Below are 19131 nucleotides of genomic sequence, written 5' to 3'. Positions count from 1 at the left end.
TCCTAGAGTTTTAAAGGTCAATGGGGTTGGCTGGGATAGACCCTGGAGGGCACTACCCTATTACTAAGACAAGGAAACAACTCAGGGGAAGACATAATGGAAACAGCAATCTGAAAAACACCTGTGGCACACAGAGGGGAGATAATTCACTCTTCTTGAGCATGTCCCTGAGAGGCAGCATTCATTGAGACTCCTCTCCTTAAAGAAATGAGCTGGCTGGAGCCATTTTTCTCCCACCCCCAGTAAGCATAAAAGAGACACCTCCTGGAATCAGCACACCACCAACACTGACTGTCTAACTTCTTTAAACCAAGCCCAAGCCCCATGCCCTGCACTCTGATGGGACTGTACTTCTTAGTCAAGATTGTTGCAGTTCCAGCCTGGAGGGCCCCTGACCCAGAAGATTAGCAAAAACCCCTGCCCACACCACCTCTCCCAGAGAGTTCTGCTGGGCGTCAGCACTGGTGGAGGTGGTCACAGGTCTCATTTCACAAGCAGATCATAGCATATCTAGTTAAAACTCACCACATTCAGGCAAGGGATCAAACAGTGCCTGCAGCAGGCAAGAGGAGCTTTTGCAGAAAACTAGCCTGAAGAATAGAGTAGCCAAAACACAGCAGCAGAGGGCATGCAACACACAATGGAGGCACTCCATGAAGTGCCAGGTCCTGGGCACTACATGACCTCTTCTTCATAGGCCCATTAATTTCAGGAGCAGGAGACACAACTGGATTTTCTAACACAGAGAACAAGGCACAGACTTAACACAAAATGCAAAGATGGAATAATTTTATCCAAAATGAAAGAATAAGATAAGGTCATAGCCAGAGATCTAAGTGAAACAGATATAACTAACATTCCTGATGGAGAATTTGAAGCAACGATCATAAGGATACTCCCTGGGATTGAGAAAAGAATAGAAGACATCAGTGACACCCTTACCACAGAGATAAAAGAGTTAAAAAAGAACACATCAGAGATGAAGAATGCAATAAACAGGATTATAAATTATATTGATGAAATGGACAGCAGACTGGAAGAAGCAGATTAATTGGTGACCCATTAAAATAATGGAAAATAATGAAGCTGATCAAAAAAGACATAACATAGAATTATAGAACATGAGAATAGACTTAGGGAACTCAGCGACTCATTCAAAACTAATAACATCTCTATTATAAGATTCAGAAGAAAAAGAGAGAGAAAAGGGGAAGAAAATTTATTTCAAGAAATACTAACAGAAAACTTCCCTAATTTGGGGATGGAAACAGACATTCAGATGCAGGAGGCACAGAAAACTCCCACCAAAATCAACAAAAGCAGGCCAACACCAAAATATATTGTAATTAAATTTGCAAAATATATCAATAAAGAAAAAAATCCTAAAAGCAGCAATACAAAATAGTCCTTAACTTACAGGGGAAAACCCATAAGGCTAGCTAGAGATTTCTCCACAGACACTTGGCAAGCCAGAAGAAAGTGACATGATATATTCAAAGCACTGAATGGGAAAAATATGCAGCCAAGACTATTCTATCAAGCAAGGCTATAATTCAGAGCAGAGGGAGAGATAAAGAATTTCCCAGATGAACAAAAACTAAAGGAATTCATGGCCTAAACCAGTCCTCGAAGAAATCTCAACCCTCGAACATAGCTAGATAAATAGCCAATCATTCTCAATACCCAATAAATCAATCTCAGGACTAAAAGAATAAACTGCACTACTAGAGGGAGGGAAGAGGCCACATCATGGAAGGTAGGAGGTATGGAGACATGATTTAGGGAAGGAATGAATTGCAGGTGCTGTGGAGGGGAAGGAACGATGATCATTAAGAGAAGGATGAGAAAGAGACAAAGAAATGAGTGCACAGGAGATCACATAAGGAAAATAATTCCACAAAAGCATTGACTGAGAGAGGTGCTGATTATTGTGAGTTTTTACAATAAGCAGAGTTCAAAGACTGGAGTTTTAGAAGTCTACTGTGTGGCTGATGTGGATCCCTGAGGGTGATGAGTGCTCCTGTGGAGTAGGTGGGCAGATAGCCTGGGGAGAAGATGGTATGATCTGATGATTGCTTGGAAAACAGTGAGTGAGATTTCCCCCAGTCTTGGAGCACATCTGGTAAGTGACATTTAATCTCTGGGAACAAAAGCCCTGGTGGGAGTTTTTACCACCCTTCCCTGCCCATCAGCATAGGCACAGAGACACCTGCTAAGGGCTGCTAACCTGGACACCAGCTTTTTGCTACACTTTACACCAAATTCCATACCCCTGTGCTGTGGTGCAACTGCCCTTCTGGGACAAATCTGTAGCACTCCCAACATGGTGAGACCTCCCCTCAGAGAACCAGCATGGGTCCCTGGCATGCCAGATCCCTGAAGTTTGGAGTTTAAAAACTCAGCTTGCCTGGGATAGAACACAGATGCACAGTACTGTAGTACTGGATTAACAGAAGGCCTGGATCCACACAGGATGAAGGCAGCCATCTGAGGAACGCCTGGACATGTGAGGGGAGATTATTCTTATGGGAGGGCTTCCAAGACATCAGTGGGCACAAATTCCCCTCTCCAGGTAAAAGGAAGGTGTTGGTGCCCTTTCTCTCCCCTCACCACTCAGCATTTTCTAACTTCAGTAAGTAAGATAGCACCAATAGTGGTCGCCTGAACTGTTTACACCAAGCCCAGCCTCCCTGCACTCTGCAGGTGCTGCTTTTTGTGGGCAAATGTGCCTGAAAAACAGGTATTGGGGCCCCTCCTCAGCACACACCACATATACTGAGGTAGAGTGCTGCAAAACTTCAGCTCTAGTGGAAATGCCATCAGGTCTCTTTGAAAAGCACAGCAGAGCACACCTAGTTAAAACTTGCCACACTCTGGCCAAGGTCCAAACACTCCACACTGTAGTCAAAAATAACTGCAGAGGACTGATCTGAGGGAAAGAGCAGCCAAAACGCAGCCACAGAATGCACACAACATACACTAGAGACACTTCCTGAAGCAGCAGGCCCTTGAAAGTATATGACCTCTTCTTCATAAAATCATTACTCTCAGGAGCAGGAAACATAACAGGCTTTCATAAGATAGAGAATAAGACAGAGACCTAGAAAAAAACCGCCAAGATGGAGGAATTCATCCCAAAAGAAAGAACAAGAAAAGATCAAACCCAGGTACCTGATCAAAACAGACATAAATAATATGCCTTATCCAGAAATTAAAGCAATAATCACAAAGAAACCATCTGGGCTTAAGAAAAGCATAGAGAAAATCAGAGAGTCCCTTACTACACAGATAAAACAACAAAAAACCAATTCGTCCATAGTGAGAAATACAATAACCATGATTCAAAACTGACTGGATGTAATGAATGCAAGGATGGAAGAAGAAGACGAACAAATAAGTGATGTAGAAGATAGAATTATGGAAAATAATGATGTTGAAAAGAAGAACAACAAAAAAATATTCGATCATGAAAGTAGACTTAAGGAACTCAGTGATTTCATGAAATGTAATAACATTTTAATCATAGGAGTCCCAGAAGAAGAAAACAGAGGAAAGGAGACAAGAGGTTTAGTTGAGAAAATTATAGCTAAAAACTTCTCTAATATGGGGAAAGAAACAGACATCCATCCAGGAAGCACAGAAATCTCCCATCAAAATCAGGAAAAGCAGGCCAATATCAAGACATATCATAGTTAAATATGCAAAATAAAGAGATAAAAAATGTTAAAAGAAGAAAGACATAATAAACCCATAACTTACAAGGGAAGACAAATAAGGTTAGCAGCCAATCACTCCACAGAAACTTGGCAAACAAGAAGGGAGTGGTATAATATATTAAACATGGTGAATGGGGGAAATATGAAGCCATGAATACTCTATCCAGCAAGGTTATCATTCAGAATAGAAGGAGAGATAGAGATTCCCAACAAACAAAAACTGAAGGAGTTTGTGACCACTAAAACAGCCTTGCAAGAAATATTTAAGGAGACTCTATGAGTGGGAAAGAAAGGCCAAAAGTGACAAAGACTAAAAAAGAACAGAGAAAATCGCCAAAAACAAACAAACAAGCAAAAAAAAAGCAATACAATGAAAATAATTTCATTTCTATTAATAATTATTCTGAATGTAAATGGACTAAATACTCCAACAAAAGATATAGGGGGGTGAGAATGGATTAACAACAACAACAACAACAACAACAACAACAAACAAGACCAATCTATATGCTACCTGCAAGAGATTATTTTAGATGCAATGATATCTCCAGATTAAAAGTGAGGGGATGGAGAACAATTTACTATGCAAATGGGCATCAAAAGAAAGCAGCGGCAGCAATACTTATATAACACAAACTAGATTTTAAACCAATGACTGTACCAAGAGATGAAGAAGGGTACTATATCATAATAAAAGTGTCTATGGAACAGGAAGATCTAACAATTTTAAATATTTATGCCATCAACATGATAACACTCAAATATATAAAATAATTAATAACAAACATAAAGGATCTTATTGATAATAATACCATAATAGTAGGAGACTTAAATACCCCACTTACAGGAATGGTCAGATCATCTAAGCAGAAAATCAACAAAGAAACAATAGCTTTCAATGACATCCTGGACCAGATGGACTTAACAGATATACTCAGAACACTTCATCTTAAAACAGCAGAATACACTTTCTTTTCCAGTGCACATGGGACATTCTTCAGAATAGATCACATACTAGGTCACAAATCAGGCCTCAACAGATACAAATATTTTGAAATCAAACCATGCATATTTTCTGACCACAACACTATGAAAATTGAAGTCAATTACAAGAAAAAATTTGGAAAGACTACACATATATAGAAGTTAAAGAACATCCTATTAAACAATGAATGGATCAACAAATAAATTAAAGAAGAAATTTAAAAAATACATGGAAAAAATGAAAATGAAAACATGACAATCTGAAACATTTGGGATGCAGGAAATGCAGTCATAAGAGGGAAGTATGTACAAATACAGGTCTACCTCAAGAAGCAAGAAAAAAGTTCCAATAGGCAACTTAATGTTACATCTGAAAGTACTAGAAAAAGAACAGCAAATGAAGGCTAATGCCAGCAGAAGGGAAATAATAAAGATTAGAGCGGAAAACAAATGATACAGAAACAAACAAACATACAAACAAAAACAATAGAACAGATACATGAAACCAGGAGCTGGTTCTTTGAAAGAATAGTAAAATTTATAAACTCATTAATAAAATCACAAATGAGAGAGGGGACATCACAACCAACACCACAGAAATATAAACAATTATAAGAGAATATTATGAAAAATTATATGTCAAAAAATTGGGCAATATGGAAGAATTGTATAAATTCCCAGAAACATATACACTACCAAGACTGAAACAAGAAGAAATCAAAAACCTAAAGAGAACGATAACAAGCAAAGAATTTACATCAGTAATAAAAAATCTCCCAAGAAACAAAAGTCCAGGACCAGATGGCTTCCCAGGGGAAATTCTACCAAACATTTAAAGAAAAGTTAATACCTGTCCTTCTCAAACTATTCCAAAAAATAGAAGGAAAACTTACCAAATAATTCTATGAGGCCAGCAATACCTTGATGCCAAAACCAGACAAAAACCCCACTAAAAGAGAGAATAACAAGCCAATATCCTTCATGAACATGGATACAAAAATTCTCAACAAAATACTAGTAAATCAAATCAAACAGTACATTGAAAGAATCATAAACCTCAGTCAAGTGGGATATATTCCTGGGCTGCAATGGTGGTTCAATATTTGCAAATCAATCAAAGTGATACATCACGTTAATGAAAGAAATGATAAGAGCCATATGATCCTCTCAATAGATACAGAAATAGCATTTCACACAGCAAAGGATCCATTCTTGATAAAAAAACCCTCAACAAGGTAGGGGAAAAGGGAACATATCTCAATATCATAAAGGCATAATATGAAAGAACCACAGCTAATATAATCCTCAATAGTGAAAACCTGAGATCTTTCCTCCAAGGTCGGGAACAAGACAAGGATGTCCACTCTCACTAATGTTATTCAACAAAGTACTAGAAGTCCTAGCCTCTGCAACCAGACAGCATAAATAAATAAATAAATAAATGGCATTCAAATCAGCAAGGAGGAAGTCAAATGTTCACTATTTGCAAATTAAATGATACTCTACATTTAAAAAATCTATCAAAAAATTGCTAGAACTGATACACAAATTCATTAAAGTTGCAGGATACAAAATCAATGTACAGACATCAGTTGCATTTCTATACACCTGTAATGAAGCAGCAGAAAAAGAAATCAAGGAATCTATCCCGTTTACAATTGCGCCAAACACCTTAAGATACCTAGGAATAAACCTAACCAAAGAAGTGAAAGACCTATATTCTGAAAACTATAAAACACTGATGAAATAAATTGAAGAGGACACAAAGAAATAGAAAGTCATTTCATACCTATGAATTGGAAAAACACATATTGTTAAAATGTCTGTACTACCCAAAAACAATCTAGGCATTAAATGCAATCTTTACCAAAATGCCACCAGTATTTTTCACAGACCTAGAACAATAATTTTAAAATTTGTATGGAACCACAAAAGACCCTGAATAGCAAAAGCAAAATTGAAAAGGAAAAGCAAAGCTGAAGGCATCACAATTCCAACTTCAAACTATATTACAAAGCTGTGGTGATTCAAACAGTATGGTACTGATGCAAAAATAAACACATAGATTAATAGGACAGAATAGAAAAATCAGAAATAGACCCTCAATTCTATGGTCAGTGAATCTTTAACAAAGCAGGAAAGAATATCCAATGGAAAAAAGAGTCTCTTCAACAAATGGTGTTGGGAAAACTGCACAGCAACATGCAAAAGAATGAAACTGAACCACTTTTTTATACCAAACACAAAAATAAATTCAAAATATACTAAAGACTAAGTGTGATTTCTGAAACCAGTAAAATCCTAGAGGAGAACACAGGCAGCAAATTCTTTGACATTGGCCATAGCAACTTCTTTGTAGATATGTCTCCTGAGGCAAGGGAAACAAAAGTAAATATAAACTTTTTAGGCTCCACCAAAATAAAAACGTTCTGGACAATGAAGAAAACAATAAAAAAAACTGAAAGGCAACCTATGGAATGGAAGAAGATATTTGCAAATGACATATCTGATAAAGGGTAAGTATCCAAAATATATAAAAAAAAATTTAAAACTCAACACCCTAAGCAAGAATAATCCAATTAAAAATGGGCAAAAGATAGGGGCACCTAGGTGGATCAGTTGGTTAAGCATCTGACTCTTGATATTGGTTCAGGCCATGATCTCATGGTTCATGAAATTGAGCCCTGCATTGTGCTCTGCACTGATAGTGTGGAATTGACTTGAGATTCTCTCTCTCCCTCTCTCTCTGCCCCTCCCCTGCTTGTTCTCTCTCTCTCTCTCTCTCTCTCTCTCTCTCTCTCTCTCTCTCAAAATAAATGAACATTAATTTTTTTAAAGAGCAGAAGATATGAACAGAACTTTTTCCCAGTAAACACCCAGATGGCCAACAGACACATGACAAGATGCTCAACATCACTCATCATCAGGAAAATACAAATAAAAACTACAATGAGATATCACTTTATACTTTTCAGAATGGCTAAAATTACTAATATAGGAACAACAGATTTGTATATGATGCAGAGAAAGGGGAACATTCTTACACTCTTAATGGAGTGGAAATTCAAACTGGTGCAGCCACTTTGGAAACCAGTATGGAGGTTCCTCAAAAAGTTAAAAATCGAACTACCTTAGGACCTAACAATTGCACTACTAGGTATTTACCCAAAGGATACAAAAATACTGATTCAAAGGGGCACATGCACTCTGATGTTTATAGCAGCATTATCTGCTATAGTCAAAGTATGGAAAGATCCCAAATGTCCATTGACTGATGAATGGAAAAAGAAGCTGTGGCATATAATAATTATATATAATTAATTATTTATTAATTATATATATATATATATATATATATAGAGAGAGAGAGAGAGAGAGAGAGAGAGATTATTCAGCTATCAAAAAGAATGAATTCTTGCCATTTGCAATGATGTGGATGAAGCTAGAGTGTATTTTGTTAAGGGAAACAAGCCAGCCAGAGAAAAAGAAATACCATATGTTTTCACTCATATGTGGAATTTAAGAAACAAAACAAATGAAGGTAAAAAAGTCAAAGAAAAGGAGGCAAACCATAAGTATTCTTAACTATAGAGTACAAACTGAGGGTTGCTGGAGGGGAGGTAGGCAGGGGCATGGGCTAAATGGGTAATGAGTATTAAGGAGGGCACTTGTTGGAATGAGGATTAGATGTTATAAGTAATGAATAACTAAGTTCTCCTGAAATCAATGTTGCACTGTTTGTTAACTAACTAGAATTTAAATAAAAACTGGAAACAACAGCAACCAAAAAGAAACAAGTGCTAGTGAGGATGTGGAGAAAAAGGAACCCTCTTGCACTATTGGTGGGAATGCAAACTGGTGCAGCCAATCTGGAAAACTGTATGGAAGCTCCTCAAAAAGTTAAAAAATAGGACTTCCCTGTGATTCACCAATTGCACTTCCAGGTATTTACCCAAAAAATACACAAATACACAAAGGGATATATGCACCCCAATATTTATCGCAGCATTATCTACATTAGCCAAATTATGGAAACAGCTCATGTGTACATTGATTGATGAATGATAAAGACTATTTAATGGGAATATTACTTCCCATTAAAAATGAAATCTTGCCATTTACAGCAACATGGATGGGGCTAGAAAGGATAATAGTAAGCAAAAAATTCAGTCAGAGAAACAAATACCATATGATTTCACTCATATGTGGAGTTTACAAAACAAAACAAAAAAGCAAATGGAAGAAAAATAAGAGAAAGAGAAAAAAAACAGATTCCTAATTATACAGAAAAATCTGAGGTTTACTAGATGAGAGATGGGTGAGGGCATGGCCTAAATAGGTGATGGGGATTTAGTATTATACTTGTGATGAGCACCAGGTGTTGTATAGAAGGGTTTTATCACTATATTGTACACCTGAAACTAATATTACACTGTAAGTTAACGAACAGGCATTTAAATAATAACTTACCAAAGAAAGATATGGAAGCAACCCAAGTGTCCATCAATATATGAACAAAGAAGTGATGTTAATGGAATGTCACTCAGCCATATTAAAGAATGAAATCTTGTCATTTGCCACAACATGGATGGTTCTATAGGATATAATGCTAAGTAAAATAAGTTGGTTAGAGACAAATAACATGATTTCACTCACATGTGGCAATTAAGAATAAAAACAAATGTACAAATAAAGAAAAAAGGGAGACAAACAAATAAACCAGATTTTTAAATATAGAGAACAAACTGGTGGTTGCCAGAGGGGAGGTGGGAGGGTCTGGGTAGAGTAAATAAAGAAGATTAATAATGTATTTATCTTGATGAGCACTGAGAAGAATATAGAATTGTTGAATCATTACATTGTATGCCTGAAACAAACGTAACACTATGTTAATTATATTTGAAGTTTAAAAAATACCCATTAAAATTAGGTATCCATACATTCTTTTCTCTACAGAGAAGAAACTAGAAAATTTAGTCCCACACTTCTCCAGGGCAAACTCTTCCATTAGGATCAGAGAAGAGATAGGCCTTCCTGGTAAAAATGAGGTTATAATAGGAACAGTGGAAATAAATAATAACAGTAAGTTGCATAGGGCTTACCAAGTTCCAGGCACACTTCTAAGTGCTTTATATTCAGTACCCTCATTCTGGCAAAAATCCTGAAGCTTAGACACAATTAAATAATCTTCCCAAGGTCACACAACAGGTAGTGACAGAGCTGGGATTTAGAATCTATAAAGTATGATTCCAGAGTTTATGCAATTAAGCACTACAATGATACATTAGAAGATACATAGAAGATACCTTAGAAGAAATACATATTTGGGACACCTGGGTGGCTCAGTTGGTTAAGCGACCGACTTCAGCTCAGGTCATGATCTCACAGTTTGTGAGTTCGAGCCCCACATTGGGATCTGTGCTGACAGCTCAGAGCCTGGAGCCTACTTCAGATTCTATGTCTCCCCCTCTCTCTACCCTTCCCCTGCTCATGCTCTGTGTCTCTCTGTCTCTCAATAATAAATAAATGTTAAAATTTTTTTAAAAAGAAGAAATACATATTCAAGTGAAGAGTTATAGGTAGTCATTTTTCATGTAGTCAAAAAATAAGCTTTTTAATGTAAATTATAAGAAAGCAAATATATAGGAAAAAAAGTAATACTAGGCAAAGCCCATAACTGGTCAAGATTTTTATGTATTTATTGCTTATGGACAATGTGATTTACTATAAAGTGTGAATATTTTAAAACAACGGTACTTACAGCATACTCTAGATAGATCAATAATTAATACATGTTAATGTTAATTTATAGCTGATCACATAGAAAGATTAGGTGGATAAAATGCTCATAAATTTCAAAGATTTTTATTAGCTTCTTTTTATTCTAATCTGCATATTATGTAAGGTTCAAAATACTATTATCAGAACTTAAAACTACACACATACACAGCTGCATCTATACACACTACATATTTAAGAGCAAAGGGGGACTGACAGCTCTATCTCCATCAATTCTTTATTTTAGCCAGTTTGAAGGTAATAATATGTAGAATGTCATATACAATATTAATGTCCCAACAACATGTACTAAGAAATGTCATCTATAGTTACCATTGTTCAACTTGGGATACTAAAATATATGGTAGTATCTGAAATATGTTTAAGAATTATATTTGAAGTATACGACATTAATTTTCAAACCACATATTTTTTCTATCATATATGACAAGCTGCAGACATTGTAATACAACAGAAGTGCTTTTATAATTAAAGATAAATGCCTTTCTTCTTTAAATACCTTGATTTTTCTATTAAAAAATGACCACTTATTAGAAAAATGTGAATAATTTACATAAAATTATGATTTAAACCTTCCCCGGCTTCTTTCTAAAGATAGCAGCCAAAAAACTGAAAAAGTCAGGGTGCCTTTGAGGATATTTAATTAAAATCTAATCCCACATTCTTAAAAGCTCACATAAATTAAGCTGTCATTCAGGAGATTTATGTATTCACATTTGCATATTACATACAATTCATCAATTACTCATGTGTGAAAGCAATGTTTTTCCCAGGGTGCTGAACTGCCAGCAGTGCCAACAGGCACATGCATCCCACAAAACCATACCAACTGGTACCTTAGAGAAAGCCATTTCCATATGGCCTTTTGTTTGCACATCCAGAGTTCCAAGCACACTTAGAAAATTGTGACTATAATTTAGTGGATTCTATTGAGCTAAATTTGTGTGAAAGAGATGTTCATTTTAATCTTAGTGCAAATGCATACTGGTAGCAATTCAACAGCTCTTCTCACATTCATGGAAAGTTTTAAAATTACAGTAAAGATACAGAATCATTGGTGAGCTTTAGTATAGTCAGACAAAATAGTTAAGTTAAAAATATTCTCTTCAAGTTTATAGAAGGTAACCATTAATTTAGCATGGCATATATGAATAAGGTAAAGAAAAAAGTAAAAAAAAATATATATACGTGTGTGTGTATATATATACATACATACATACATATACACACACACACACACACACACACACACACACACATGCACACATACACACATTAAGGCAGAGAGAGGTGAAAATACCAAAGTTCAGTGGCTCATTCAGAAAGCTTTAAGACATAGGAAGTACTTTATGGTACCTGAAGAATCTTAATTCTGTGTATAATTTTTTTTAATGTTTATTTGTGTGAGAGAGAGAGAGAGACAGAGTGTGAGCGGGGGAGACGCAGAGAGAGAGACACAGAATCTGAAGCAGGCTCCAGGCCCTGAGCTGTCAGCACAGAGCCCGACGCGGGGCTCGAATTCATCCAAAGAGCATAATTTCACACACACCTATCCAGAGAATTTAGACAATGTTTTTTTGTTTTTTTTTTTTCAACGTTTATTTATTTTTGGGACAGAGAGAGACAGAGTATGAACGGGGGAGGGGCAGAGAGAGAGAGAGACACAGAATCAGAAACAGGCTCCAGGCTCTGAGCCATCAGCCCAGAGCCCGACGCGGGGCTCGAACCCACGGACCGCGAGATCGTGACCTGGCTGAAATCGGACGCTTAACCGACTGCGCCACCCAGGCGCCCCGACAATGTTTTTTGACTGGCTGATTAGTTGGTTGGTTTGGGGTTCTAAATTTTGTTTTTCAAATTAATGTTTTGATGTAGAGTCTTAACTACCATATCAGAAACCTTTTTTTTTTTTTTCAGAAACCTTTTTTAAAAAGGTAATTTAGGGGCACCTGGGTGGCTCAGTTGGCTGAGCATCCAACTTTGGCTCAGGTCATGATCTCACAGTTGGTGGGTTCAAGGTTGCATCATGCTCTGTGCTGACAGCTTGGAGCCTGGAGCCTAATTCGGATTCTATGTCTCCCTCTCTGCCCCACCCCACTCGCGCTATGTCTCTCTCTGTCTCTTAAAAATAAAAATTTTTTGAAAATTGAAAAAAAAGAAAGCTTTAAGATGTAGCAAAAATAAAATGCCCCTAATTTTTCCAGATCTCAGTTTTCTTAGACTATTTTTGGGAAGAAAATGGTAAGCCTTTAACAGTATCATGTCTACCACCAAACAGATGCAAAGATACATTTTCTCCATGATCAAAAGCTGTTACAAAATACCTTTAACTTTTTATACATACTGAGAAGAGAGTTCACTCCAGTTGTCCCAAAGGGAAAATGGTATGCTTATAAGACACCACATATAGGAAACAAGGAAGCAATCTAAATGACCTAACAGGATAAGCTATTTCCAGCATAGATCAACAACTGCCACAATATTTTGCATGAGTGTATATCTTAATGTTTAATATATTTGTTTCAGAATTCCACTGGCTGTAAAAAGTGACACCTAAACCAGGGACATTTCTCCCTTCATACAAAATCCTTTCTTCTCTCTTTCTAAAATTTGTTACCAATTTCTTTATCGGTTGGACATACAGAAAACTCCTAAAGTTTATAGCAACTGGAAAATTTATATGGTCTTCTCACATTTATTTTATATAAGTTATATGCCTGTGTATTTGTGTAAGTGTATACTGCAGTAATAACAAGTGACTTCTAGAAATTCAAATCCATAAAGATGTTTTGAGTGCCTACTATTACAAGGAATTTTGTTAAATGTTGTGAGAAATATAAGGATACTTTATACATGGATGTAAGAAAGATTTACACATATACTAATGACTAAAATACTGATGTAAACAATGCATTTGGAGCACAAAAGATAGAGATAAATTTCAACCTGAGAAGATCAAAAGAGGTGGCTTTTGATTTGGACTTTAAAGATGAGTAAGATAAATATGAAGACTTTTAAAAATGTGCATGCCTTGTAGAGGGTCCTATAAATCTTTCTCTGTATCATTCCAATTTTAGTATGTGTGTTGCTAGAAAAAAAAAACAAATTCAAAACTAGCTTGAGAATCTCACTAATGTTCAAAGATGAAAAATAAGACTATGTGAAATAAACATTGTATTTCTAGTTATCTACTATTTTTCATGGTGTACAGATAGCTTAGTATAAGCTGTGCTTTTATATGTGTCAAATATTGACCATGAGCCAATCTTAAAGTCTCTTCGGAAATATCTTGCTGCTGAAAATTAGCTAGAATATTAAGATAGCAACAACAATGGATTTATTCTATAAGAAAATAATATTTGTCTTTTATTTCAACTAGCAAAATCCTGATTTCTTTCTAACAGATAATAGTAATAGGTTTATATTACTTTTGTCATATAAATTTAATGTTAAACTTTATAAAAGGTAGAATTTTTACTATCTGGAATGGGAGTAAATAGTACTATAAAACAAAATATTCAGTGTGCAGGCATAATGTTACTATCCTGGCTACAATGTAACCCTGAGAAAAACTATTTGAGTTTGGTTCTGAACAAAAGAATCTCTCACAGGCTATCAGTTTCAGTTAACAATGTTAGCAAAATAATTGATGTTCAATGGATTCGATGCTCCAACATTCAGTGTTAGTTTTTCAAGCCTTCTTCAAATCTTCCACTTCTCAGCTCTGTTAAACCTCCATGGGTTTTAATTATGATCAAGAAGGTAACTGTAGTCGTATTATAGTCGAAAAAAATTTATACAGATAGATTTTCAGAATAATTATTCATTACAACAGTTAAACTGATTAATAACTATTTTTTTTTAATTCTAAATAATGCAGAGTAGTAGATACGTACAACATAAGGTTACTGTATATGAACAGTTAGTGATCATTTACCGCTATAATGCTTTTGCCTTACAGGACACAGGTCTTAAATCATAACTGCTATTCACAACTAAAAATTGTCTTTTAGTACCTTTCCCTAAATAAAGAGTAATGCATTATACCTGCCAAATTTCTCTCTTCAAGAAAGACACATTTCTCCTTCCTTCCAGGAAAAAAAAATGTTAAATGCTATACCCCAAAAACATTTTTTTTTAATTTTTCAGAGGCACACAGCCCTAATATTCAATAATGTCTTATTGAATGATTATAAAACAGTTTTTCATTTCCTTAATTACTGTGGTTAAATTCCTAATTCTTAAAGAAAGGAAAATGTTTCTTCAGTGAAAAATCATAGCAGAATTTAAACCAAAGGGAATTCAATTAATAAATTTAATTGCTAATAAATTAAACTGCCACAATCCAAATAACACGACTGACATTTTACCACATATAGATCAACTCTAAGTTACTCATTATTTTAAACATTAATTAAAAGCATCGAATCCTAGGGGCGCCTGTGTGGCTCAGTCGGTTGAGCATCTGACTTTGGCTCAGGTCATGATCTCACGGTCTGTGAGTTCAAGCCCTGCATCGGGCTCTGTGCTGACAGCTCAGAGCCTGGACTTGGTTCAGATTCTGTGTCTCCCTCTCTCTCTCTGCCCCTCCCCTGCTCATGTTCTGTCTCTCTCTCTGTCAAAAATAAATAAATATTAAAAAAATTTTAAACCATCGAATCCTAGAGGAGAAAACAGGCAGCAACCTCTTTGACATCGGCCATAGCAAATTCTTACTAAATATGTCCCTAGAGTCAAGGGAAACAAAAGCAAAAATAAACTATTGGGACTTCATCAAAATAAAAACCTTCTGCATAGCAAAGGAAACAACAAAACTAAAAGGCAACGTTCAAAATGGGAGTAGATATTTGCAAATGACACATCTGATAGAGTTAGTATCAAAAATCTATAAAAAACATAGCAAACTCAACACCCAAAAATCAAATAATCCAGTTAAGAAATGGGCAAAAGTTATGAATAGACATTTTTCCCATAAAGACATCCAGATGGCCAACAGACACATGAAAAAAAATGCTCAACATCACTCACCATCAGGGAAATACAAATCAAAACTACAATGAGATGCGACCTTACACCTTTCAGAATGACTAAAATTAACAACACAATAACAGGTGTTGGAGACGATGCCAAGAAAGGGGAACACAGTTCCCCCATTGCACAGTTGGTGGGAATGCAAACTGGTGCAGCCACTCTAGAAAATAGTACAGAGGTTCCTCAAAAAGTTAAAAATAGAACTACCATATAATCCAGCAATTGCATTAGTAGGTATTTACCCAAAGGACACACACACACACACACACACACACACACACTGAAATATTACTCAGCCATCAAAAAGAATAAAAGCTTGCCATTTGCAATGATGTGGACAGAGCTAAAGAGTATTATGCTAAGTGAAATATGTCAGCCAGAGAAAGACAAATACTTTATAATTTCACTCATATGTGGAACTTAAGAAACAAAACACATGAACATGGGGGAAAGAGAGGCAAAGCAGAAAACAGACTCTTAATTATAGAAAACAAATTCAGCAATGAGAAAGAATGAAATCTGGCCTTTTGTAGCAACGTGGATAGAACTAGAGAGTGTTATGCTAAGTGAAATAAGTCATACAGAGAAATACAGATACCATATGTTTTAACTCTTATGTGGATCCTGAGAAACTTAACAGAAGACCATAGGGGAGGGGAAGGAAACAAAGAAGTTATAGAGGGAGAGAGCCAAACCATAAGAGACTCTTAAAAACTGAGAATAAACTGAGTGTTTATAGGGGGTTGGAGGGAGGGGAAAGTGAGTGATGGGCATTGAGGAGGGCATCTGTTTGGATGAGCACTGGGTGTTGTATGGAAACCAATTTGACAATGAATTTCATATTAATATATATATATAATATTATTAATATATATATTCCGTTTGAGCAATAAAAAAAGTCAAAAAAAAAAAGAAAACAAACTGAAGATTACTGGAGGGGAAGTGGGCAGGGTGACCAGTTAAATTGGTGATGGGTATTAAGGAGGGCACTTGTGATGAAAACTGAGTATTGTATGTAAGTGATGAATCACTAGATTCTACACCTGAAATTAATGTTGCACTGTATATTAACTAATTGGAACTGAAATAAAAGCTTGGGAAAAAAGCAACTAGTGAATTAAAAGCTATTGTAAACCAGAAGTAAAGAGGAAAAAAGGTCTGTCAAATATTCACTATAAATAAAGTATTAAAGGGGAAAAACTCACAATATTTTCAGTGTTCTAAGTTTATTTTTAAACATATCTTAAGGAGAGAGGAAGTATAAAATATTTTACTGTAAGAATGTGTGAACTGAACAAGATATCTGCTCAGTTTAGAGAATATTTTTATATACTAGTTTTTTTCCCACTTCAATAGTTATAGAAATATCTATAAATTCAATTCCAGTTCTAACCACATCATGAGATTTAAAAACCCATTCAGCTTATGGTTTAGTAAAAATAATAATGATAATAATGTGGAGAGTTGGATCCTACAAATTATGGCTCAGTAAGGCTTACTGAGTGTTTACATAATTATTTGGTTTAGTTCAAACACTTAATTTATATAATAGCCAAATATACTTATTTTATATAATAGCAAAGGGTTAGACTAATGACTAAATCATATCACGGGGAAAATATCTTGTCTTTTGACATATCATGTGTACTTTAAATTAAGCATAACAAACATCCTTCTACACTGTATTAATTTTCATTTTATTTCCTCTTTATATTTTATAACTAACAATTAATTTATGCAATAAATATGCTGTATAATATTTGTCTTCAAGAATCTGATGGCATTATAAGATATATCACTGGCTGTACAACTTCTGTGTTGGAAAACACATTACCTACTAAGAAAGATAAATGCTCTATCCATGGGGACATTCTATCATATGTTGTTTAGGCAAGAAAATCATTAAAAATGACAAGAAGTATGTCAATCCAAATACAAAGATATTAAAAATGCTTAAATACATATATTGATAATCCACACAGTGCTAAAAGAGGCACAATAAACAAAGTATTTCTTAAATTATAACTTTAAGGAAGGTCATAATTCTTGCCCCAGGTATGACTAAATATGAAGCCTTTTACCACTTTTTTTGCAATGGTCTCATCATAAGCACCCATCAATTTGGCTGTCCACACCCTTTTTCAATCACAATAAGATTAACAGTGCCACATCAGAATATCTATTAAAACTATTACTTCCTGATATTATCTGTCAGGATAGCGATAGAATTTAGGCAAGAAACAGATATTGTTAAATTCCCATTGTCGAAATTGTAGGATAAGGTAGTAACAGTCTCAATTCATTCATTTGATATGGCAAATAATTACTGAATTTTTAATATTTGCTGTTGATTAACACTCACTACAGATTTAGTAGAATTTGGAAACTGTGTATACACACACAGACATATACACACAAATAATATGTACATATACACATTTTCACATCAACAGAGCCTGGGAGAATGCATTTCACATGGTAAACTCTTAAATGTTTACTGAGTGACGTAATGACTTAATCCACTCTAATTTTCCACTGGCAACTCCCTAAAAATTTATTGTCATAAATCCCTTACCAACATTATTGTCTTTTTCAGACTCATTAAGGAGTGGGGATTGAAATGGAGGATACTAAACTTCTTTCACCTGCTAGTCCTTATTACTTTGCCCCACCCTTCCCTCTTAAACCACATATGCTAAATAAAGAGGCAACTTGTTAATTTCCAACATATTCGACAATGTCATATTATAACTGTCTTTTGGGCTTTGTTGGACTTTAAATACAAGTCTTCAACATAGTGAGAAAATACACTCCCTGACCTTGTTTGCGGAGTACATTAATTTCTGGGAGTAACAAGCATGAAATCGGCATATAGAATGGTATTCTATGGATGTCTTCACTGGAAATGAGATGAGTTTATATATTTAGCAAAATATTGAAAACAAAAAATTGGGAATATTCTCACTACCTTTCAAATGACAGCAAAATGAAAAGCATGCCTAACACCTTAAAAGAGTTAAATAAAATGTTTAGTTAAAAATGGAATAAAGAAAATTAGTATATGGAAAACCAATAAGTAATATGAAAATAACAATATGAATAAAATGGGGAATAGCTTACAAAGTCTCAAATATAGCCAAATAAAGGGGAAACTCCCTAAATGATATCCAAGTATTTACTACATTACTGTCGTCAGCAATACTCCAAAACCAAATTTTAAGTTAGTGGCTTTATATATTTCATAGTATTTTGCCTATATTCTATTTTATTTCATTATCCAAGCACTGATGAACTTGACCCATTACCTTTTGACAGTTACTATACATTTTTTGATTGGCGATACTGTCCAAATAAGAATGCATCAACCAAAGGTTGCTCTGGCAGTTCTTTCACATTTTTTTTCATTTTTTTTCTTTTCTTTTTTTCATTTGAGCATAGTTTACATACAATGTTACATTCATTTCAGGGGTACCATTTAGCGATTTGACAAATTTATACATTATGCTATGTTTACCACAACTATAGCTACCATCAGTCCTGTTACATCGCTATTACAATATCATTGACTGTATTCCTTATGATGTGCTTTTCATTCCTGTGA

General features: G+C 35.1%; 1 protein-coding gene and 1 pseudogene across 1 annotated transcript in view; one reads left to right on the top strand and one right to left on the bottom strand.

The window, feature by feature from the left end:
* The window catches only part of DACH2 (dachshund family transcription factor 2), an 804038-nt gene that overhangs the window by 391994 nt on the left and 392913 nt on the right, over nucleotides 1–19131 (bottom strand). The window lies entirely within an intron of this gene.
* Nucleotides 3120–19131, top strand: part of LOC123595181 — a 31673-nt pseudogene continuing 15661 nt past the window's right edge.

The sequence above is a fragment of the Leopardus geoffroyi genome, chromosome X (genome assembly GCF_018350155.1).
Source record: "Leopardus geoffroyi isolate Oge1 chromosome X, O.geoffroyi_Oge1_pat1.0, whole genome shotgun sequence".
Classification (NCBI taxonomy): Eukaryota; Metazoa; Chordata; class Mammalia; order Carnivora; family Felidae; genus Leopardus; species Leopardus geoffroyi.
This window is presented reverse-complemented; position numbering and strand designations above follow the sequence as displayed.